A 25188-nucleotide genomic window follows, 5' to 3' on the forward strand; every position below is an offset into this window, starting at 1 on the left:
ACATAAACATTTGCAGGAAAGCTGCAGCGAGTTCCAACGAACTGCAGTAAGTGGCTTTCCATCCGCTGATTTAAAACCAACCCAGTTTGGTTTCCGTTTGGGCTCGTGCCTCGACCACAGCTGTACCGTCACACCACTTCCACCCGCCTTTTTCTCATTACCGAGGAGTCCTCAAGTGGCCCGGAACATTAACTCTTCCACTAGTCCACAGGTCCATCTCCATTTCATCTCCATGCTGCCATTAAAAACGACAGCCCTGATTGCCTCTAATGGTCTTTCCCCTGAAAGTTAAGTGCTCGAGCTCCGAGCGGGCTTCAGGACGCTGCAGTGTCTGCTGCGTGTTTGGAGCCACCATCTGGACCACTTAACATTATCAACCAGGCAATCTTCAGTGTGGGATTCTGTGTGTGGCTCAAACTGTATTCTTCTCTTTGAACATGTATTAAAGAGTAATTGGGCATATGTAGATGGAAGCCGTTTTCCTCTGAAGTGGAATCTTTAAATGCCGTTAAAATCGTACCACTGCCTCCCAGGTAGCCTTAAGAATAAAGGAAATCTGAAACATCATTATCACCACTTTAAGATTCATAAGGATCTTCAAAGAAAAGAAATAGTAAAAATAATCTGAAAACAAATCAGGCTATATTTTGGACAGAATATTGTACAGCCCCTCAGCCCCCGATCGCCCTAAACTCGGCTTCTCCAAAAACGCCTGAGTGCATCTTGGGGAAAGAAGAGCTGGGAGCGCCTGTGCAGCGGGACTACATACCTGAGCTCTCACCAGGAAGGGGGCGTCCAGTTTGGACGTTACACTCCTCTATTTCAGATGAACAGTACGTAGCCGTGGTAACAAAACAATGACACAACTGCAATTAGAAACAAACTTGTTTCAACGTGGGAAGTAAGCGATGTAATTATTAGTTTCAATGTTTTGATAACAGTTTGAAGCAGGTACAGTTAATCGACTCGAGCTTGTACAACATTTTTCTAGTCTTCTGACTACTCAAAGCGCTTTTACACTTCAGGTCACACCTACACATTCACACCCTGATGGTAGAGACTGCTGAGGAAAGAGTCCATCAGAAGTAACTAATCCATTCATACACAGCCAGCACAGCAGCAGGAGCAGCTTGGGGTTAAGTGTCTTGCCCGAGGACACATCGGACATGTGGCTGCAGGAGCTGGGGATCAAACCCCCGACCTTCCGGACAACTGAATCTGCCAACTGATCCACAGCCGCCCCAATGTAAGGATGTAAGGATACACTCAAGTCCCGATAGGATAACAAGATTTTCTAACCCTGAGCAATAACTCAGTTTCTATGTCGTCTGATGTTGTTCTACAAAATATTTGTGTTTGCATCATACGTCTACAATCCAAAATAAATTAAAACTTCTAAATTGAGCTCGAGTCTCATCTGTCTGCATCTGAATAGTGAGAAAGCATGGTCAGTATAATCCAGTCCTCCATGGTAACAGGTAAAACAGTATGCATGCTTGTTTAGAAAAAAACTCATCTTATTTATTCTGACAAATCCCGACTGTTTCCATGAGATAATTGCAAATGTTCAAACTGTGATAGCAGTGAAACTGAGAGTCTGTGCAGCCATACTTAACAGGAATTCTTCTGTTTCAATGACACACACTTCAGACAGCAGCTACTTAAAACACAACACAGGAAGCCATTGAAATGAAGAGGCAGAGGGCAGAAACTGACGAGTTTGGAGCGTCACGGAGGTGCACGGTTACACACATGAAAAGTAACTCGACACTCGGCGAGTCTGTGTGATGGTGAGTGGACAACGACGCTGGGTGCTCGGGGATGAATGTTCATGTTTATGCATACAAACACTCAGCTCATTAATGATGGGTTTCAAGAACGACCTTTTTTTTCACAGCAGACGGCTTGAATAGCGTCTCATCTGTCTGGGATGCTGACACATCGGGCCTCTCTCTTTCATTCTCTCACACACACACAGTACATACACAGGTGAGAGGGGTTATTGAGGATATGGTGGCAGACAGCCAGAGGTCTGCGAGGAGGTCAGGTTTCAGCGGCTGCATCAGAAGAGAACAAGCGGGCTTGTGAGATGAGGGAAAAGTAGAGAGAGAGAGAGAGTTTCATGTGACAACAAACGGCGCAGCCCGAAGGGAACGGAGCAGTTAGCTCCAATATCAGATGTAAACCATGTTCCATCATGGGTCCTTCAGTCCACAGATTCACAGGCAGACTTTGAGGACTGTTTGTGTTTGACGGTGCAGAAATAGGATCCTGCTTACTTTTGCTTCACCCGCTTTCTTAGCAAACAAAGGCAGATTATCAATCGATCAATATGTATTTGTGTAGCGTCATTTCAAAACAAATGTTATCTCAGGACGCCTTCACAAAAGACCTTACGCATTGTAATATTATCTACACAGAGCAAATGTTAATCCATCATGAGCACTTAGCAACATCTAGCAACGTTACTGTGACCTCCTTTAAGAGGCAGAAACGTCGAACAGACTCATGATGAACAGAGACCGTGTGGGGCTTTAAAAATGGAAGATGCAGGAAGAAGGATAGAGACAAACAGAGCAGCAACAACAATGAATAAGACAAATGTTTAGCTACAATGTCAGTAATCAAGGTAAAAGTGTGTGTAGCATTAGCAGTAACTACTTAGTGTGGTAATCATAGAGGTTGAAGTTGAGCAGCTGTTAGATTCTCTTCAGTATTTATATTAATCATTAAGATGTAAGATATTATAGTTGAAGTCAGAGGCGGGGGGGATTTAGATTTGACAAACTATTTCAAATAGGCTCCTGATTGAAATCAAATGTATCATTGCATCATGGACCAGTAGGGATGTAACGATTCGCTCACGATTTATTTCACGAAATGAGACTGTAGACAAAGTATGACTGATAGAGATTCCTTTAGGGGCTGATAACCCGCTAGTCAGTGTGGTTTGGCCTTTTAATGTTTGTTTTCTCTCAACAAGGGGAGGTGATTGGAGCTTCTCGTTGTGGTGTTTATTAAAAGCTGCATCATGTTGGTCGTGCTGTTTGTGTAGTTCCCTGTCTTCTTGTTATATTTGCACACAGTTTTTGTCTCTTCTGTTATCTTCTCACCTCTTTCATTTTCTTTCTTGGGAAAAGCAAAAATGCTTCCACAGCTTCGATTTAAAAGACGTTGGTGTGTCCTCAATTTTTAAATCTTGTTCTGCAGCTGCAGACCGCCTCTGCTCTAAAGCTGCTGACGCTCACCATGTTATTGTGATTCATCTTTCAGAGTACGGATGTGAATCTTGACACCTTTAAATCGATTTACCACAATTTTACGATGAATCTTTACATCCCTACCGACTTGAATATTGCAAATCTGATTTTCCCCCTTAGAATAAAAACATACTGTTGAATCCATAATAAGCCCACGTTGCCTCTTTGTGGATTAGGGTTCACATTTTGTGTCTGCAGGAGATTTGTGTGGTCCCAAATGTGCTCTTTCTTGTTTCCTTTTACAAAATCACAGCCGCCCTGGGATGCTTTAGCGTCTGGGACTGCTTTAGTCATAAGGACACTTCCACAGGTGGGTAAGAAGACGGAATTCAATCAGCTCAAACACACAGTTCACGTCCTCAGATAATCCAGGCAGAGCAGCATGAATGGGAGGGGTCCCTCTGAGCCGGTGACAGTGACATGTTGTGAAGGCTTTCATGCCAGATGTGATTATGGTTATTCAAACACTGGAGTTACTCAGCACTCTCTTTCTAAAGCGCTTTCTGTGCGACAGTAAGACGCCTGTGAGGGGCTCCACAATACAGAGTGTGTCCACGCGTCTGTGGGTGTGACTGCTTGAAAAAGAAGGCCTAACATTAATGTGTGTGTGTGCGTGTAAAATAAGAACGGTCATGTCTGGTGATTAAGGGTCCTGTGACACATTTTCTTCCACACTTTGGTAAAAATAAATTCAACAAAGAGGATCTAAGAACTCATCACCTCGACCGACCCCACACACACACACACACACACACACACACACACACACACACACACACACACACACACACACACACACACACACACACACACACACACACACACACACACACACACACACACACACACACACACACACACACACACACACACACACACACACACACACACACACACACACACACACACACACACACACACACACACACACACACACACACACACACACACACACACACACACACACACACACACACACACACACACACACACACACACACACACACACACACACACACACACACACACACACACACACACACACACACACACACACACACACACACACACACACACACACACACACGTGAGACTGCAGAGACTGTAGCCTTGTTCACACTTCTGAAAAACTCCTGAAGTTTTCAGGTTGAGCTGCATGTGTGAACACAAACAGCAACATTTCTCTTGCAGAGTTTCCCCTCCAGTCTCCTCGTATTTATTCTGCAGAAAGTCAGAGTGAGCTGATGTGAGAACGCAGCAGGATATAATCAGGAGAATTCATCTCGAGCGAGTGTGAGGGGGTAGTGACGTGTTTTCCCTGCCAGAGTCTGTTGGGGCCCTCGGCAAAAGTTAACCTCCAACCAGCGTTTGTCACCATGACGTCTGCCACTGTCCCGATGCGTACTCCTCTTCCTCTTGATTTTTCTTTGACGACTACCTTTGACAAACTTCAGTTTTCCCAGCAATAAAGCACGAGACGCTTAGCAGGGAAACGAGAGCGAGTGCATTCAGACGGGGCCCCCTTAGGGAGGTATTCTACTGGCATTGCAAAATTTGCACATTTTGGTATCACTTTGGCCCCCTACTGGTCTGGGGGCCCAAGTAGTTGCCTGCCTCTGTTCCTTGCAATCAGTGCACCTGCTGCATTATGTTTCCTGTTCTCCAGTATGTTCTTCTCCACTCTAGTTCACATTGTGATTCTGTTGAGCTACACATAGCATTGATATAGAGACACATATTCTCATTATAGCGTTGTGTAGCGGATTCTTATTGGGAGGAAGAAGTCACCATATTGGACAAACTCTGACTTGTTGTCGTGGTCAACCATGTAAGATTCTGTCGATCTCTGAGAAAGATCAGCGACCTGCATTTTATACGACATGTTTCAGAGACGATGCTCATTTGAAAATCTGAAGCGAACAAACATTGGTATCAGCGCAGTAGTTATTCCAAATATCTGTATCGTCCCTGATCGTCACAGTCAGTGCATCTCTAAATTATACTCCTGTCAGCGCTACTTCCACACATCTTGTTTCACTTTCAGCCGCTAACCACGAGAACTCAAGAGAGACGAACGGCAGTGATTCTTCATGCAGCTCCACTGTATACACACACGCATACACACACACATGCATACACACACACACACACACACACACACACACACACAGATACACTTCTTTTTGTGTCTTGAGATTAAAGACGGTAAGTCAACAGACACTGAAGAGAAAGAGAGAGAACATGATCCATTCATTGAGAGGATACTTCTGATCTTTACTGACGTCGACACAGCGCCTTGAACTACCTCAGGTAACTCTCTCAGACTAACGCAACGTGTCATAGCGGCAGAGATGAGGAGGCGTGGTTGTAGCGCGGCTCACAGTGTACTGACTGTGTGGAAAACGAGCTTCATATAAGTGCTTGTTGGCCTGTGTGTGTGCTTAAAAGAACAGTGTGTGTGTGTGTGTGTGTGTGTGTGTGTGTGTGTGTGTGAATCAGCAGCAGAGCACTACTTACTGTATTTCGGGGTGGATGTAGACGGTAAACACACCCATGTGTGAAACAGCTCTTTAACCTCTGACACAGAGCTCAGTCAGTGAGTGGACGTGTTTGTGTGCGTGCAAGTCTGAATACATTTCAACAGTGACTGAAGCGTATTTAAAAAAAAAAATTTAAAATTTAACTTCTCACAATACACTCGAGACATTTTCTGCAACAAGTTCCTCTTTCTCCTTTCGCTATGTAAGCTTTAGGTGTGAATCACAGGATAAATCAACAAACAGTACACTACGTTATGATCAGATACTTTATGTACGACCCGTTCTGATACGACAGAATACAATCAAATGCAAAATGACACACAATATATGATCCGAGACGTTAACATACGACACCATACGGTACAATCAGCTAAACATACGACACAACCACATACAATATGACACAAGCGATATGATATGACACTACAGCCCGACCGATTAATCGGCCAGCCGATATTTTCGGCCGATATTATCGTATCAAGTGACTATCGGTAACGGATGCTTTGTTGCAGAGATGCGCCGATATTGCTAGATTTATTCACCAGTCACAAAGCATTTCATTTGCGCTTCATTGTATTATACTAGCAGTTCTCTTCTACCAGCAGAGGGCGCTATGTGGATTACAACAAACATCATCACTACAGAGTGTCAAGAAGTGATGCTCCTACATGCTCAGTTACTTTCTAGTTGAGTGACCATCTTGTCTTCATTATAAATATTTTCCACAAGTGTTTGATAATTGCATTTATTATTTCTGTATCTATATCTAGCTCTACAGATCTAAGATAGATCTTAGAAAGATATCGGCATATATATCGGTGTCTGAGTTTTTTCTCTCGCTAATATCGGTATCGTTGTCTGACCCAAAAGTTCACATATCCGACTGGCTCTATATGACACAATATGCGATACCTGGCCCACAATGACGATAACACCATGAAACAGCATTTCTGTGACGACTGATAAACTGCAAGACAATCATATAATTAAACATCACAATATCCGATTAACCTATGACAACACATTTCCTCTAAAAAAATATTTTTTATTTTTTCATTTTCAGCCATTTGGCCTCAGTCTGACCTTTGATCTCTGTATGACATCATGCCAATGTCATCTTTTTTTTTTTAATCTCACCTACTCAACTACTGTCTTTCATCTTCCCCTCATAAGTGATGCGATGATGAATTGTATCAAATCATCGTCTCAGTGCTGCTTCCTCCAGGAAACAAAGCTGCATCATGCATGCTGAGAACTAGCAAAGAGGAAGTGTGCTGAAACAAAATCCACCGTAAAAATATTCTAACAGTCCCAAGGGAATGAATCATCTTCATACATACTGTATCTGAGAGGACACGCAGACGAAGTGAACGAGTGGGACCCTGTGTTAATGAAAGAGTGAGTCTATTTGTGTGCTTGTGAGGACGTGTGTGTGTGTGTGTGTGCGCGTGACCACATCCGGACAGCTAACAGTGCTCCGTCGCTCTAACCACCTCCAGTGACACAGTGGCACACGGCCGCCTCTCAGACAGGAAGCGATGGCACCAAACAGGACACGAGTGACAAACAACAACCAGAGCAAACGTCCCGACCACTCATTCATAAAAACGATGATGAATGCTGAGTCACAGGCTGCGGTTCCTGGAGAGTTATTTTCAGTGTTGCTGACTGTATTCCAGACGAATCAACGGGATCTTAGATAACAAACATTTTGACATGTCTGGAAAACAAGACACGAGTTAAGAGTACACACAAGCACCTCTCATTTCATCACATAAGAGTAACCCTGATCTAACTTTTTCTGGTGATCCATTAGTATTAACAACGTTTCTCACAGGAAAATTGACAATTAAAGTTGTAGCTGGGAGAGGGGGGACAGACTGTCTCAGCCTAACTTTCAGTCAACCTATCGACAGTCTGAGAGCTGGAGCTGAGGTGGGTTTTAAGCCTCCTGACAAACTGTTAAACTGCGCCCACCTGTCAATCAGGTCAGCTACACGCCTTATTGTGAATAACTCTTATCCTTCATCAAATCAAAACTGATGAATCATCAAAACATTCACCCCCCGTACAGTGTGTGTCGATCGAGACATGAGCTAATCAGACCTATTTGGTTTTTTGAACCAGGCTGTAAACATGTTAATTTTTACTGTATTAAAAGACATTTTTGAATGGGTGTGTATGTGATTTCTGGTGCTTCTGCAGCCAGCCTCTAGTGGACACTTGTGGAACTGCAGGATTTGGAACTTAGCATTGGCTTCATTTTTCAATACAGGAGGTTTTCGTTAAGCGACGACACGATACAATGCGATGGACTTTAGTGTCCTCTTGGGGAAATTTGTCTTGGCGCCATATGTAAACCATATTGGGTTTTGCTAGTTCTACCCCCCCAAGGTCAGTTGCCCTGTGCTGGCCAATTAATGTCTCAAGACTTATGTTGACCCTTGTCATTGAAGTGGAAACATATTGAGTTCCTTTAAAGGTTCTAGTCCCCGTGGTAAGATCCTGCTGTTTAAACATGGCTTTAAAAAAAACAAACCTCATAAAGTCAGTGAAGCACCCGCGTCCTAAAATGATCACACACACGCACGCAACATTTCTCTTGCAGAGTTTCCCCTCCAGTCTCCTCGTATTTATTCTGCAGAAAGTCTGAGTGAGCTGATGTGAGAACGCAGCAGGATATAATCAAGAGAATTCATCTCACACACACACACACACACACACACACACACACACACCAAGGTCAGTGTGGACGACATGTTCTGGGCAGGTTCAAACTCACGCAGCAGTGAAATGGAACTTGTGAGATTATGGGTTTTTTTCGACATGGAAAGATTAGCACGTGACGTCATCAGTGTTCAAGTGACTCAAAGAGGCCATTGTTGCTAGGCAACTGATTTCAAAAGCTGAATGTTGCCTTGTTTATCTTTTTGAAAAGTGATGAAAGATTCCCATCATTTCAGAGCGCCGTTGAAAGCATGCTTTTTTCACACTCACTGCAGGTGTTTTTTTTTATATTACAGGGTCGGTCGCCGTTCCTGATGTGATAATACTTCAGAGTTTTTAAAGACACCCAGGTGTAGTAAATACTAAAGAAAATGCTACAGTAAACACCTGGTTATATAAGCAGGAACCTCAATGAAAAAAAGACACGCACATGCCTCAGTGGGTGCTGGATCCAAAAAACACAGATAGGTAAGGAAAGCGAAACAGCTCCTGTTTGAAGGATTCAGACTACTAGTCTGAGGAAGAGCATGTTGGCTCGAAACGTCACTTAATAAATCCTTCAAACGGGAACTTCTTGGTGTGCCGATCTTGTTTTGCTTTCCTTACCTATAAAGCAGGAAGCTCATCATCATCCTGAGTACCCCTGAGGTATCCATACACGCCTTGACAACAGGATTTTGATGACATGACACCTTGGTCCAAAAGAATCGCATCCTCTGCATCGATGAGGACGCGCAGCTTTTAAATGGCATTTCTCTCAAATATTAAAGGGGACATACTATGAAAAATCCATGTGTACAGTGTTTCTGAACATATATTTAGGTAACCTGAGTGTCTACAGACCCAAACAATGTGAAATAAATCCATCCAGTCCTTTGTTTGTGGTCTATATAAGTCTTACAACACAGAGAAAAATGCTCCGTTTCAAAAGTGCTCTCCCCTCCCCTGATATCTCCACCCATGGACTCCACCCATGGACTCCACCCATGGACTCCACCCCCAGCCTAGCCTAAAACGTTTTGTGCAGGTCCGCCATTTTTATTCTCACTACAAAGGAGTGATGTCTACCGGGAAAACTCAGGGGGGGGGCTCATTGCATTTAAAGAGACACACACACCAAAACGGAGCGTTCTGAGAGAGCTGGTTTATACAGGGTCACAAACCTCCTCTGGCGCTTGAGTCATGTTATATTTTGACCAAAGCACAGCACAGACATTTCATTTAGACCAAGGGGGTCTGTTTGAAAAGGTGGAGAAGGGGGATAATATGTCCTCTTTAAAACCGAATTCAAGTGTTGAGTTACATTTTTAACTCTACATTCAAGAGTCTATTTAAGTGAAAGATTTTGCGGCATAAAATATCTGCCAGTTGCTTCGTTCTAAATTCTGCATATTGTCCGTTTCATGTAAAGACACAGAGGCATTAAAGTGGCGGCATGGACTTACAAAATCAAATATAAACACAAGCATGATTCAGTGTTTTTTTTCTTCAGACTCAAACAGCACACAGAGAAACTACAGATCTGTATTCACAGCTGCAGCGCGTACTTCAACAGTGTCTTTATTGCTTTTAGCGAGTGTTTGGAGATGTGTTGCTTTAAGAGCCATCACGTCAGCAGTGTGCATGAAATGGATCCTTAACGAACTGCACTTCCCTCGGTCTGTCTCGCGCCGGTCACCTGACTCGACCTGATGCAGATGTAGAAACAGGTGGCGAGGAGTGCACATCAGACGTCGTGATGTCATTCAAAGTCGAAACAGTCACAACGCAAATTTGCAGAATCTAACAGGTGTATTGACTAGTCATGACGTCACAGGTCGAGGATAATATGTGATTCTCTTATCTGTAATGTAAGAAAAGACGCTGCACTGGATAGGATGAGTGTCTCGTATTACAGAGAGCTCATTTAATTACAGCTGAATTAAACCATTCAGAGTAATGCTGTTAGAAGTTTAGGTTTGCTTAGGATAGAACTACAGAGAGAACGTCATCACATGGTATTAAAAGAGCCATTCAAGGTCTCTGTGCTTCTTAGTCATTACTGTGTTCAACTTCTTACATCTGAAGAAGGAAACGAAAGGATTTTTAGATGATACCATGGCGGTGACAAACAGTAAATCCATTCCAACTTGTTTTTCAGAAAACCCTGAACAGCGTGCGGCAGAGGCCGGTGTTTTTCACCATGTACGCACTGGCAGCCCACGTCCCTGCTGAAGCTCACATTTGTATTAAGGCCCCTTTGTTTTTGCAGATAAATGAACAGTTGTGAATCAAATGTGTTCAAACTGGCTGTTCTTATGAATCACAGAACAATAGCAAGAACTCCCACACAGCGGCCGGCTCACTGCTGGACTATTCATTAACCTGACGACGAAGGTCGAATGGACAGAGAGGTCGATATGGTGAATATTTCAGCAGAATATAAATAAATAAATATAAAAAAAGAAAGACAGTGTGTCGTAGTTCTGCTTTGGTTCTTGAGTTGCATTTTTAAAGATTTATTTTTGGGCTTTTTGTGCCTTTAATGGAGAGTTAGGAGAGTGGATAGAGTTGGAAACCAGGCAGAGAAAGTAGGGAATGTCATGCGGGAAAGGAGCCACAGGTGGGATTCGAACCTGGGCCGCCTGCTTGGAGGACCACGGCCTCCATACATGTGGTGTGCGCACTAATCACTGCGCCACCAGCGAGTTGAGTTGCATTTTGAAGGATATACTCGGGCTGTAAGGCTTCACAGGGGTCACGTTTCTTTAGGCTACCTTCTTCAGTTCAAGGTTCAACATGAAAAAGCAACCAAGACTCTAGGATGTATAGTTCTAGGTTTCTATCTGTTGTTGGACACCTGTTTTCTTATGCCTTGCTCCAGGGATTGGCACCTCTGGGTGATGCCGTCTAATTTTCATTCGAATGTCAAACGTTTCCCCACACAGCTTAAGATCTTAAGAAGCAGGCAGATCTTCGAGCATCTGGCTGCCGTATAATCCTCCTCTTCTTCTTGCCGTGTTTGTTTTGTCTACTTCTGGATGTTTTGTCTCTACTGCTTTATGTGGAACAACGGCTTCAATTAAAGGCGAGGGAGAGAAACAGCGGGAGCAGGAGGTTAGTGAAGACGGCTATGCAAGATATTAATAACAATATTGTTGCATCAGTAACCATGGCAACATTCCTTAATTCTGACAAAAGAACATAAAATACCCAAACTGTAAATGGGCCGCATTTATGAAGCTCTCTAGTTTTCAGACTGCTTTGCAGTGCACGCCATTTCACCCAATCACACACTCACACAAACGTCAGGAGCTCACATCTTGAGAAACTGGCAGTAAAATATTGCACATGACAAAGCCCGATACAATGATTAGTATTACGATGTTTTAATTACATTGCTAATAATTCAGGAGGTATTAAATATTTGGATTTTAATTGCCATATCAGATCTGTCTGCATAATAAAGATGATGAGTTAATCTTTTTGGCTTCCGTGTGTGTGTGTGTGTGTGTGTGTGTCTTTGGTGAAAGTGTGATGTCCCAGAGAGCTCGATTCACTTCAGACACGAGGCGACACACAGGCGTGAGTATGAGAAGTGTCGATCGGTTCACATGACTCAACATTCAGACTTCTCACACCTCTCTGAGAGAACAGGAGAGGGGACGGGAGGATGCTTCAGAATGAGTGGAGACGGAGTCTGCAGCCGGGATGAAAGGGCGGGTGACAGATACAAGATGTCGACGGCCTTGAAGGAGCGAGCCGGGGAAACAGATGACGGCTGAATACACAGGTGAGGATGAACGATGACGTCAGACTGAGGCCAAACCAGAGTGGAAGTGTGTGATGGCGTTGTGAGAAATGAGAAAGAAGAGACGGTAATTTGGGTGGATACCGAGAGCAACAGTGTGACACAATGTGTGACTGTAGTGCGTGGACCCGACTGGGCTGGGTGTCCACAATAAGCCTCTGTTTTTGGCAAGTGTGTGTGCGTGTTTGTATGTGTTTGTGTGTGCGTGCCAGTGAGGTCGGTCCCGTGCCCTGCACAAACACTGCCCTTGTAATGCCCTTGCCCCCATCAACCCCTTCACAACAAACCGGCCCCCCCTGCAGCATTTCTCTCTCCCTCACAGACAAACACACACACACAAATATAGACACACACACACACACACACACACACACACAGGCGGAAACACAAAGCCCTGACCAGCTCTGCCTCACAGACAGATAGACACACTGAGCTCCAGTAAAAACTCAGGAGGGGCAACAGGGTCACATGGCATGGGTCACACAGTCCCCCCCACCCAAACAAAACCCAGCCTAACACACACACACACACCCACACACACACACACAAGAGTCAATGCTAATGACATACGACAGACTCACTGCTGCTGTTAGCCTGTACTGTAACGCTACCGGCTATGCAAACACCTGTAACCACCGCAGGTCATTATTCAAAGTATGATACATGCAAACACAAATACACACACTTAAAGCACAGACGGCTGAACAAAGACAACACGCACATACAACGTTAGATTTCCAATTAATCTGATTCAGTGATACAGAACGTCCTCTTTGTGATACTGAGAGTGAAATGAACACGAATGGAGCAAGTTCTTGGAACATTTGTACAAAAATAAAAGCTGCTCTTCTCTGAATAGACATGATGTCATCAAAACAACAACCAGTAGATCTATTTTTGGATACTTTCTTGTGGGGTACTTCCCTGTTTCTGGTCTTTCAGATGGAACTAGATGAATGACTGAAGCGGAGGTGGATGAGCTGAGGTTTGTATTTATCACAGATGATCTGCAGATTTTTTTTAAAAAGGCACAGAGGAAGCCTTCCTCGGAAACTCTGACAAAGAGGAAACAATTAACAGCGATCATTAGGGGAGTAGGCGTGTTTGGTTATAATATGGAGGTAAATATTTGTCCATTACAGGCGTCATGAACCTTTTTTAAACACCATATACATCCTCATAAGAAAAGTGGTCCTCTCTTATCAGTTAACAGATCCATCCCATTCTTTCATTCTATGTCACAAATACAGACAGTAAATATGTGTCATTACAACTAGAGCCTAACCGATAAATCAGCCAGCCGATATTAGCATATCACATGACTATTGGTATCGGCTACTTTGTCACAGATATTACTCCATTTATTCACCAGTCAAATAACATTTCATTTGAGTTTCATTACACTAGCAGTTCAGTTTTAACCAGCAGAGGGCGCTATATGGATCACAACAAGCATCATCACTCTCCAGAGTGTCGAGCGGTGATGGTCGTTCATGCTCAGTTTCTTTCCAGTTGAGTGACCATCTTGTCTTGGTTAAATATTTTTTCCACAAGTGTTCGATAACTGCATCACAGCTTGCCCACATTCTAGGTTTACTGAAAGTCTTTGAGTTTTTCAACATGGCGACGGCCAACAATGGACTTCACAAGTGCACATAAAGGCAGGGTTGGCCATTTTCAAAAACTAGCATGATTTTGAAAGTAGCATTCCCTCAGTGCTCCGTCTAACCATTACTAACCACCTCCCCTCTGTGCTCCCTCAAAAGCCACGCCCCTCACTTACATGCACGAGCGCCGTTGCTCCAGAAGTAGAAACTACGTCGTCTCATGTCTCATTCAGCGGTAAATAAACTCTCAGAATAAACTCCGTCATCAGTGACGCGCTTTGAGTGTGAGTTAGAGCACGCAAGAGGTAGAGAACGAGCAGGGAGACAGGGAGTCGTCTGATTGGTTCAACAGATTGGTACCTCGTGGCAGACATTGGTTGAAGTTTTTACAGGCTTACAACTGCTACAGAAGACAGATTTTCTTTGTTCCTTTTTCAGAGAACATGAGTTATCAATTTCTGTCAGGACCTAAAGACAATCCAAAATCTTAAAAAGTGGATCTGGAGGAAATTACCGACCTGCCTTTAAGAAACCAATGGGTGACGTCACTGAGACTACGTCCATATTTGATACAGCCTCTGGTCTAATGCCTTCTCCTCAGCAGCCCTGGCTTTATTCACGATGGACAGAATGTACACGGCTAATGTTGCTGTTATTCAATTACGATGTACAGCCTGAGCAGCATTAGTACCACTCTGCTTCAAAGTATCAACATAATTTATGACCACGACAGAGGAGTCTGATGGACGTCAAAAAAACAAGATCAGCACAAGGACAGCCGAGCCGAGCGAGAGGTTGTGTGAGGTCACTGACGGCAGAACAACTCCCTGCAGATTCAAATATGGAGTAGTGTAAAAATAACACAGAAAATATGAAATTGAAGACACACCGCCTCCACAGCTGCCATCATGAGTAAATACGACAAAACCAGAAATACCACAGAGAAGTAAGAGAAACTATCAGCGAGCTGCTGCTGCGAATGAAGCGGGGACAGCTCCCACACACACACACTGCTGATTTTTCAGGATTAGCCTCCCAGCATCCTGCCAATCCACCATTTATCTCCCTCATGAACAAAAGGCCCCACACTGGCACTGAATGACACACACACAAGCCTGGAATGGGAGACATTTCTTGGCTGCGGCTGTCATCTTGCTATAGAGGTGACTGGGCTGCTGGGAAAACTCTGTGGTAAAAAAAACAAGCCGATGCCCACCTCTCCAATTTATACATCCATCTGTGTGTGTGTGTGTGTGTGTGTGTGTGTGCGGCTAAAGCGTCTACTTCTGTTTCACTACAGCACACACAAGTCAATGTTTTCCACAGGACTCAATGCCAAATATATTGTGTTATCGTTGTCATCTACAGAGACACACGCACAAATACATCGCTTGTTTCTTCAGACATGAAAATATAATGATTCATTCATGAACACTGCCTTTCTTCACCGTTGGTCTATAATTAGGCTGTGCTAGTACACGCTGTATTGTCCAGAACACCACACGCTGGTTTAATTATACTCCGAAATACATCGGGTTGCAAGGTCACTGCGACGAGTATAATGCCATCCAAACACACTGCTAAGAATGAGCCTGAGGGCAGGGCTTCCTAAGATTGTCTGAGTCAAAGAGTTTCAACATACAGTTCTAATACTTACAGCAATAAAGGTCATTTCCGGGGAAAAACAAGTCACGCAGAAGTTCCTCATGTGTCTTATTGGAAGCTATGTAATGATCTTGCAGTGCCATTGAACCTCCCCTCTGCTCGGCGGTGATAACAGCGGTGTCAGTGGGAGGATGACCGGAGGACATAGCATGAGTAATCCGATCAAGTTATTTTTTCCACATTTTGGTGGGAGTGAAGGCGGTGGGGGGGGGAGCAGAGAGTGCAGGTGGAACACATCTGAACTGATCATTGGTGCTTCATGGACACCTGCACAGATTGACAGAATGACATGCGGCTTTTTCTGAATACAGCTTCTGAAGCTGCACCTGTAAGAACCCATTAGTTCAGCTAGCTGATCGGAGTGGAGGAGGAAGCTCAGACAGTGTTTACCTCTGTGAGCTCTGCAGCTGGTACACATGCCAACAGGGCAGAGAACAGCAGGAAATATAACTGGATTACCCCCTGGCTGCGACATACGCTTCTTCGTCAACATTGGTTAATGACTCTGGGATGAATCCATTTATCAACTTGCCCTTAAACAAAGAATCCTGTGTCTTCTATTATTACCAAACATTTAAAATTACAACATTTGAGTTTTTTCTTATTATTTCAACAATTAATTGGCCCATCCATCCACTACTACACCGATTATCCCGTTAGGGTCGGGGTGGAGCTGATTCCTGCTGTCACTGAGCAAGGAGGGAGGGTACACTATGGACTAGTCTCCAGCCAATCACAGAGCTGACATACAGAGACAACCAACTAGTCACATTCACACCGACACACGGTTAGCCTACCGAGCGAGTCTTTGGGCGGTGGGATGAAGTCCACGCATGCACGTGGAGAACATGCAAACCCCACACAGACAGGCTATGTCCGACAAAGGTTTGGAACCAGGAACTTTTCAGTGAGGTGACGCACTTCACCAAGCAGCTCACCATCAATTGATTAAAAACTCTGTGTCAATCCTCAGCAGAATTGTTGGACAAACTGTGTTAGCTGAAGTATGCTAAGAAGGTAAAGAAGCGAGAGAGTAGGAAGTGAGTTATGACGGAAAAAAGGACAGACCATAATGATCCAACAGCTGATCAGCAGCAGGCCTGCACACATCACTTCGGGGACGGTCGACAAATTGGGTCAGTAGTTCTGAGAGTAGCACAGTTCACTACTTTAACGGTTAATTTTACTTTGCAATCCAACCAATCAACACATCTGTTCTAAAAACGGGGCCAGCCAATCAGATCACAGGGCACATACAGGGAATGAGAAGCATCTGTTACACGCACTATGTATGCACAGTAGGTACAAGGGGGAATCCATTGTGCATTGAATGGTGATCAAAATGAGCATCCAGTTTGAGGACTGAGGTAAACCGAGGCCACTACAGAAGTCAGAAATCACAGGAAATTCATTCAGTTCAACAGAACAGAACAGGAAATCGTTGAGGTGCGCTGACGTTAGCGAGGCAACATGTTGACTTCCCCATGAGGCTCAATAGTCTATGACTAACATCAACAACCTTTATAGTCGGGGAGCCAGGTCCAGCCCTCAGGATGATTTTTGCTTTCTGTTGGCATGCACCTTAGGCCATCACAAAATCATAAACACCACTCCCAAGTCGAGGCCGTTTGGTCTCCAGGGCCAAAAAAAACCCTTTTTTTTGAAAGATGCTTTTGGCTACATGATGTCAGTGAGTGCACATTCAGAGTTACTACAATGGCATAAACAGTCAGGATGCGGTGTCCCAGCCGCTTTGACGGGGAGTATCCTACAATTTATTGTAGCTCACCATGTTCTGATTTCATTTAGCAGATGATTTAAGTACAACACAAGCGAGAAGAAGACATGAGGAAACAACATCAATAAGTGCAACAAACTGAAGTGACACAAGCAAACAACAACACAGTCGGGACCTTTCCCTTTAACCGCCCCGACAAGTTCCACAGGGCTTCACCTGAGCAGGAAATCGAAGGTACTGCAGTGAGAGTGCACACAGCAGCTGGTGCAACACTGATCTCTGACATGAAAGTCGAGCATGCTGACTGACTTCCACGCATTCCCCGCCTGTCAGGACGAGGCCCACTCTCCCTGATTCCCGCTGAGTCAGCACTCTGCTGCTGCTCCTCTACCAATAAGGCACACGGGCGTAAAAAGACGCACACACACGCACACAGCAGCAGCACAGGTGAAAGTAGGTCGAGATAATTACAGGATACAACATGTTCCCACACATAAGGGCAGAGGTTTTACCTGCCGTTTCCTGAAGTCTCTTATTTCCTGTGCCTCCGCTCCTCACAGGGGGTGTCTGGACAGCGGCTGGGACACTGCATCTGATTGGAGAGAGGGAAGAACAAACTGACTGTTAGAGGAGGGGGTGGGGGGGTTGACCTCAAAATGTAATAGATGTCTTTGTATGTGTGTTTGTTGGTAAGAAAAAGGAGAGCACGTTTAAGAACAAGTTGAGGAGACGGTCGATACACAGACAGTGGAAAAAAGTGATTGAAGTGATTCCACACAGAGAATGAGAACAGAAAATCCTGAGTGAAAGTCTGCACTTTGCTCAAGTGGGCATCACAGTAAGTACACTCCCACCCCCTAAACGGGGCCCCCAGCTGCCCCGTCATACGAGATAAGACAACAGAAAGTACAGAGCCCTCACAGCAAAGAGCCCCCTCTGACCTCTCTTCACTCTCCCTCTTCTTACACAATCCATCCCCTTTGATTTACTGAATTCAAACATGTAATAGTACAGTGAGTGGATATACTAATGTCACACCTTGTACTGTAGATGCGTCCACTCTTACTGCAAGAAAAGATGACCTCAGTCTGATTTTTTACTTTAAAACATGTCCGATTGTGTTTCATGCAACAGTGATTGTCCTTGTAAGAACAGCTGCACAGGACTAAAAGTGGAAAGAGTGAATCATGCACTTGTTTTTCACTCATGCTCTGATACATCTGCTTCAGAGTTTCCACAATTAAAAACATCCCTGCAGGATGAATATTCCTGTTTGTGTAATCTTATTAAGTCGGCGATTACTTAACTCTCATTTCAGGCATTCAGACTGGAGCTACGGGTAACTGCAGACAGTATTCAAAGTGTTCATTTACGAGGTGTGGATGTCAACGGACTGAAGTGCTAGCAGCGCTAATGTTAGCCACCCTCTGCAAACCGAGACCTGCAGAGCAATGCAAAGTGCCGCACATTTTAGCAGCATTTAGCAGATCGAAGAATGGGATTCAGTTTCTGAAAAATAAGCTGAATGTGACGTTGTTTTTAGCTATGTTGACGTACTTTGAGTACTTTCCTTAGCTTCAGACAAGTGGACTGTAGTCTAAATTGAAACCTCTGTGTATTCGTCATGGTCATTAGTCAGGAGGAGCATCCCTCATGTAAATATAGGTTATGCAGTGTCGAGCTTCTTAAAGGTCTTATTAAGTTCTTCAAAGGTCATGACCTCTCGTGTGTCTGCACATGAGATACAGAGAGCCCATAGGCCTCTCAATCAGTCATCTCTCTGCAGTTCAAAGAGCTTCAACCATCAAACGCAACAAGTGATGCCGTAAACAAATATAGTGTGATCAAGAGCGTGCAGCGAGCCTTTACACGCTGATGACACGCAATGCAAACACTCTGATTGAGGCCGGTAAACTTCCTGTTCTTCCCCAGCGGTCATGATGCCATATCTTGTTTACCGGGGTGTGACACAGACTGGTTCACAAAAACAACCCCAATGCTCTAGTGTGTGTGTGTGTGTGTGTGTGTGTGTGTGTGTGGATGTGTCATATTTATACCCTTCTGATGGGCTTGAAGAAAAATCCAAACAAAGAGGTACAAACATTTCGGTTTCCCCCAAAAAGAAGGTGAGAAAAAATATTTAGTCACCCTCGAACACAACTACAGTGGTACTACAGAAGGGGGGGGGGGGGGGGGGGGGTGATGACCAGCTCCAGGAAGTGTGCTGTTTAACACAATGATAGAATCTCAGGCCAGAGAGAGTCAATGTTGAACTCCCTGACTGGATTCATCTCAAAGCATCACATGATCCACATTGTGTGTGTGTGTGTGTACTGCCCTCTTCATTTCTGCTAATACTGGACAGTGCACACACCCACGCTCTTACGTCGATGGGTATGTTGGGGGGGGGGTGCTGAAAATAATCAGTTTAATGACAGATTGTAAGTTGTTTCAGATTTCATCGAAGCATGAAAATTGGGTTTATTGCTTGTTTTTTAGCAACTGAATTTCCTAAGGCTACGTTTTTTTCATCAGTTTTTATCCAAGCAGCGACCTCAGAGGTTGAAAAATGAAGCCGATGCCGAAGTGCAAAATCCTGACGATTTGTCAGGAGGCTTAAAAAAAACAGCTCCAGCTCTCAGCCTGTCGTTAGGTTGACTATTGCCACGACATCAGACAAGGGAGCAATGGGTGAAGATCCACAGCCGTGACTGGAAGCTTCCCTGTTTGTGTTGCTGATGTGTCACTTGACGCCACGCCTGTGCAGCTGTCAAACTGTGGTAAGGGGTATACATGCCACAGTATCCAGTTTTCACTTAGGTGGCTAAATCAGGTTTCTCAAAGACGAAATAAGGGCTTGTCCTGGTTTCTGAAATCAGGATATGATGTTGACATGCACAAACACAAAATCGGGATATTCAAGTCCATGTAAACACACACAAGTGACAAAGTTCATCAACTGCAGAATTGGATCTCAAAACTGAGAGACCAAGAGTGCACCTTGTTTGTTTAAACAACTATTCTCTATAAATCTGTTGTTTCGAGGGACAACAGCGCTGTGAAAACTATTTACAGTTACCTCAGTGGTTTCTAACACGAGAAGAATTGAAGTTTACACGTGCACCAAAATATTTTTTGGGCAGAGCCTCCCCCTGAAATTATCCCTCTTATCATTGAACAAACACCAGAGTGAGGATCTAACTCTGATCTGACTCTCTCTCCACAGATACCCCTTCCACACACACACACACCCTTCCTCTCCTTCACTCATGCTCTGGTACAGGAATGTGAGGAATGCTAAAATGCTAAATGACCGTGGGCTTTAGCCGCCAAGTTTCTCCCAGTCCCTCACCTTGGACCACTTCCATATGCACTCATCCAAACACACCCTGTTTTTTTAACCAGTATGTCACAAAAACTATTCTTAATGTTTGTACAACCTTCTGGGGAAAAAGACAAATGGTGTCTCCAGTTGTAAAGAGAGAAGTTATGACCCTGAGGTCATCAGGGTCAGAAAACAAGCATCATAAACCTCCTGCAGGCTCCCATCATGAGGCCGCACCATTTCCTATTTACTGCACAAGCAATCCCACCCCTGGCAGCCCTGCAGTGTTCTGCTCCACCAAAGGCTCCCCAAAGATCAAGGATCAAGGACTTAAGATTAACACATGCATGTGACACAAAAGAAAAATGCAGAAAAGTATGAGGATGCATTAGGGATCAGGAAAGTGCATATTCTCCAGGGGTTGCTAGTAAGCGCTCAGAATTCAGGCCAATCAGCCTGAGAAGTCCCAAAGGCCCACAGCAGGAAGAGACACTGTTATAGCGAGTTATTAGATGTGCAGCCTTAGAGAGACGTTTCAGCTCAGTGGGTACAGCAGACGCCCCATGGGCAGAAGCAGAAGTCCTCAGTACCCTGGTCTGTGGTTTGACTCCCAGCTGGTGAGCGTTTTAATGCAGGTCATCCCCCCACTCTCTCTTCAGCTGAGAAGAGGAACGGCTTAAAGATCATCTAAAAAACTGATCGGTGAATATTCAGTCTCACAGCTAAATCTGACACATTCACAACACATTTACTGTTTGACGGTTCCTTTTACGATCACATTTGTAAAATTTACATTTGAAAGGCTTACTACTACAGTTATGTAGTAAAGTGTTGACAGAGTTACCTAAGCCCCTTACATACATGCACTGCACTCCTGAAAATCTGAGAAAGCTGCATGTGTGGACGCAAATGGCCGAAAGTGTTCACCTCCTAGGACTTTTTTCCTTAAGTAAAATGTTAACGTAGCAGGTAACAGTCTGGTAGCGTTCATCGTGAGTCGGGTGATGACGTGGTTCAGTTTATCTTCTTCTTCTTAACTGCCCGTGACAGTTTCCTGTATAACGTTCTCTAATATGGCATTTCTTTAACGTGAAGGTCGTTACACATGTCGTAGTGATGTTAACCCAGAATCAGTCATATTTACAAAAAGCTGCTCCTCCTCCTCCTCCTGCACACACCACCCAGGCTTCCCTTCACCTTAAACAAACCAATTCTTTAAAGCTATGAAAATGTGTCAGACATCGACAACCTCCCCCCGCCCGCTGAGGTACATGTGTGAAAGACATGAAACAAAATGTCAGATGCAAATGTCCTGAAATCATCTCGAAAATGTCAGGAGTGCATGTGTGAGAGGGATTCTAGAAAATGTTTTTGTCAGCCCTGGAACTAAAAACTATTCTTAGATAAATGATTCATTCTGTAAATACGCAGACCATAATTGAATCAGGGAATCTTGAGTTAGTCCTACTTTTATACCACTGTTTATCACAATCAAAGCAGCAGCTTCATAGTGATATGCAAACATAAGTACAACTCTGTCAAGCACACAGCACAGGAGGTCAAACTCGTCCAATCAGAGAAGAAACATTTTTCCTTGTGAAGTCAATCTCTGGAAAGCGTAAAGCAAAGGCGATTAAGGTAATGGGCTCAAAACATGCAAAAAGGAATGCAGGAGGAATGCACCAGAGCACACATCTCACACACTCCCCTCACCAAATGTGGTCTGAGGGGCCGTTGCATTTGATTGCCGTCATCACTGCCTCGCCGTAAACAAAAGGGCACTGTGTGTTCATTTCTAAAAAGAAAAACAATACACACCCACTCGTTGGCACAGTGGGATGTTTACAAGTCTTTGACACAGAAAAACACACACACACAAAGTGGGTTTATCATCAAAGCTGAGTAACAGGTCTTTCATATGCAGCCATTCAATACGTGTCTGTCTATACCCATGGCCTGTACTTCCTGCTGTCACACTTTATATAGCTTCTTGCCTCAGCCTCTATTTTGAAGGCGCTATTGTAAGGCTGCCCTGCGGTGGGTGGAGTGCGAGTTTGTCTGTGTGTGTTGTCAAAAGTTCCCCTCGGATGCTGTAAATCAGTTACCTTCCTGCCGTCTGACTGAGCAAAGGTCCATCTGAGCCTGGGGTAGAGCCCTGCCGATCACTCAGATACACACACACACACACAAAAGGGTCCCGCCATTATTACAACCCAGACAGACACATGATGTAGCAGGCTGAGATCACTCGTACGTCATGCAGTTCAGCTCGAGGAAAGAGAAGCAGAAGTGAGAGAGGGAGATAAACTCTGACACTTTCCACACTTTGTGGACTTAATGAACCGATGACATCATGAGGAAGGCATGAATTTCTACAACAGCAACGTGTAGCTGTATGTAGCTCAGGAGAAATCTGTTTTTCTACACCACGCTTTGAGGTCGAGAAGCTCAAATGCTTTGGACTGCGAGCGTATTCCAGGTTGTATAAATGAAGGGTTTTGAAGCAGCAAACATGAAGCCAAAACATTTGGAGCTCCCCCCATTGACTGACAAGGGTCTCACCGATCCAAATTCAGAAAAAATATTTAATCCAAACACATCATATCCATAAAGATCCACGGACTGCATCAAAATGTTGTTTCTTCTTTGCACTACGCTAACTATAACGCAACGAAAACGGCTCCTCCTTAACAAAGCTCATCCAGGTCTACACTCCCTCCTGCCCTCTACGCTCCATCAATGAAAGGCGTCTGGTCCAACCTTCACAACAGGGCCCTAAGTCTCCAACTAGAATCTTCCCCTCTGTCGCCCCCCATGTGGTGGAGGGAAAACCAAACTCCATTTGAGTCCCTTTGCACCTTTAAGAACAAGCTAAAGACCCAGCTCTTTATGAACAACTACGACCTTAATGATGAAGATGGGACGATGGTGATGGTGATGATGGTGGTATTTAGGATGGTTTTGATGCTGATTAGAAATCTCAAGAACAGCTGTCAATGTTGTGCTCTGCCTCTGGTCACTTCCTGTCACCACCTATTCACCGCCTCTGGTCACTTCCTGTCACCACCTATTCACCGCCTCTGGTCACTTCCTGTCAGCACCTGTGCTCTGCCTCTGGTCACTTCCTGTCAGCATCTATGCTCTTCCTCTGGTCACTTCCTGTCAGCACCTGTGCTCTGTCTCTGCTTACTTCCTGTCAGCACCTGCACTCTGCCTCTGGTCACTTCCTGTTACCACCTGTGTGTCCGGTCTGATGTACGTCCCATTTCATAAAAACGTCTGATAATTGAACTGTAGAATCGTACCAACTCATGCACTCAGACCTTTCGATTGACGCCTCCTTTAACCAATCAGGATCTATATTGACCTATAGCCAATTAGAGTAGAATCAGGACTTTCTATCTCTCCCTTCATGACCAACATTAAACATGATACAGACGTGTCCACTGATAATAAAAAAAAACGGAGAACAACAGGGTCGGCAGTCTCATCTCCTCGGAGAGTCAGCTGACTTGAGCTGGCAAAAGTGAATTCAAGAAACAAAAATGCTGTTAACAGAAACAGAATTTACCGGAAGTTAAATGTTCCGAGAATCATTTTTCAGATTAACCTCCAAGTAAAAAAATCATAAACTCTGTAACACAGATAATAAACATTTAAGGGATTAACGGTTGTGTTCTCAGCTCTGCATGACGACAGGCCCTGTTTACAAGTGGTGACATGACGATGATGGGAAAATTAAAGTTGGATGCAGTATTTGCACATTGGAGTTAATGTGGCTTAAAGTGTCTCTTGAATCTTGAAGTTTCTGACCACAAATCACTGAGATTGATTTAAAGGAAGCCATTTTTACACTCTAGGGTTGGAAGTCTTTGGGTGTCTCACGATTAGATATCAATATTTGGGGTCACGATTCTATTGAGAATCTATTTTCGATTCAAAACGATTCATGGACTCAAAGTCTATTTTTGAATTAGTACATAGCCTACTTCAGGATCTACTCCAGTCATCTGTGAAACTGGCTGTATTTCTTGCTGCTCCATTTGGCATTCTAGTGAAAAGAGCTAGCCTTAGCACTTAGCATGGAGAGACTGATCAGCCCATTTTTGGAAGTTATGAATCTATTTAAAATCTGAGAATTTACAAATCTCGAGTTTGGCACAAATCGATTTGTTCCACCACCCCTAGAACACTCTGTGACAATTCTCTCTCAGTCCATTACGTCTCCCTCTCTCCCTCTCCTGCTGTCTTCCCTGCATTCCTTGGCAGGTCCCGGCCTGCTGTGCAGCAAAGAGCAGAATTTCTGCAGGCAGCTCTCATCTTACTGTCAGTCCCATTTCTTGCCAGGGCGGTTTCTATTTCTACCTCTGGTTTTATGTAAGGCACTGAGGTTCAGTGGACTTCATCCTTCGTTAGTACATTTGTAATCATGCATGCTACGGTAGCAGAGAAATCCTGAAAGCCAGCTTGTACACACTCATACATCAAATGAAACAAACAAACACATGCCCAGACTCCCTCGTCATCCATCTCTTG

At 44.2% G+C, this 25188-nt stretch overlaps 1 protein-coding gene across 2 annotated transcripts in view; it reads right to left on the reverse strand.

The window, feature by feature from the left end:
- pik3cb (phosphatidylinositol-4,5-bisphosphate 3-kinase, catalytic subunit beta) overlaps positions 1-25188 on the reverse strand; it is a 61935-nt gene that overhangs the window by 31080 nt on the left and 5667 nt on the right. For both annotated transcript variants that reach the window (XM_061045598.1, XM_061045597.1), the window contains exon 2: positions 17840-17919. The gene's annotated coding sequence lies outside the window, so the exon portion shown is untranslated. The remainder of the gene's footprint in view (positions 1-17839; positions 17920-25188) is intronic.

Source organism: Labrus mixtus, chromosome 9 (genome assembly GCF_963584025.1).
Source record: "Labrus mixtus chromosome 9, fLabMix1.1, whole genome shotgun sequence".
Taxonomy (NCBI): domain Eukaryota; kingdom Metazoa; phylum Chordata; class Actinopteri; order Labriformes; family Labridae; genus Labrus; species Labrus mixtus.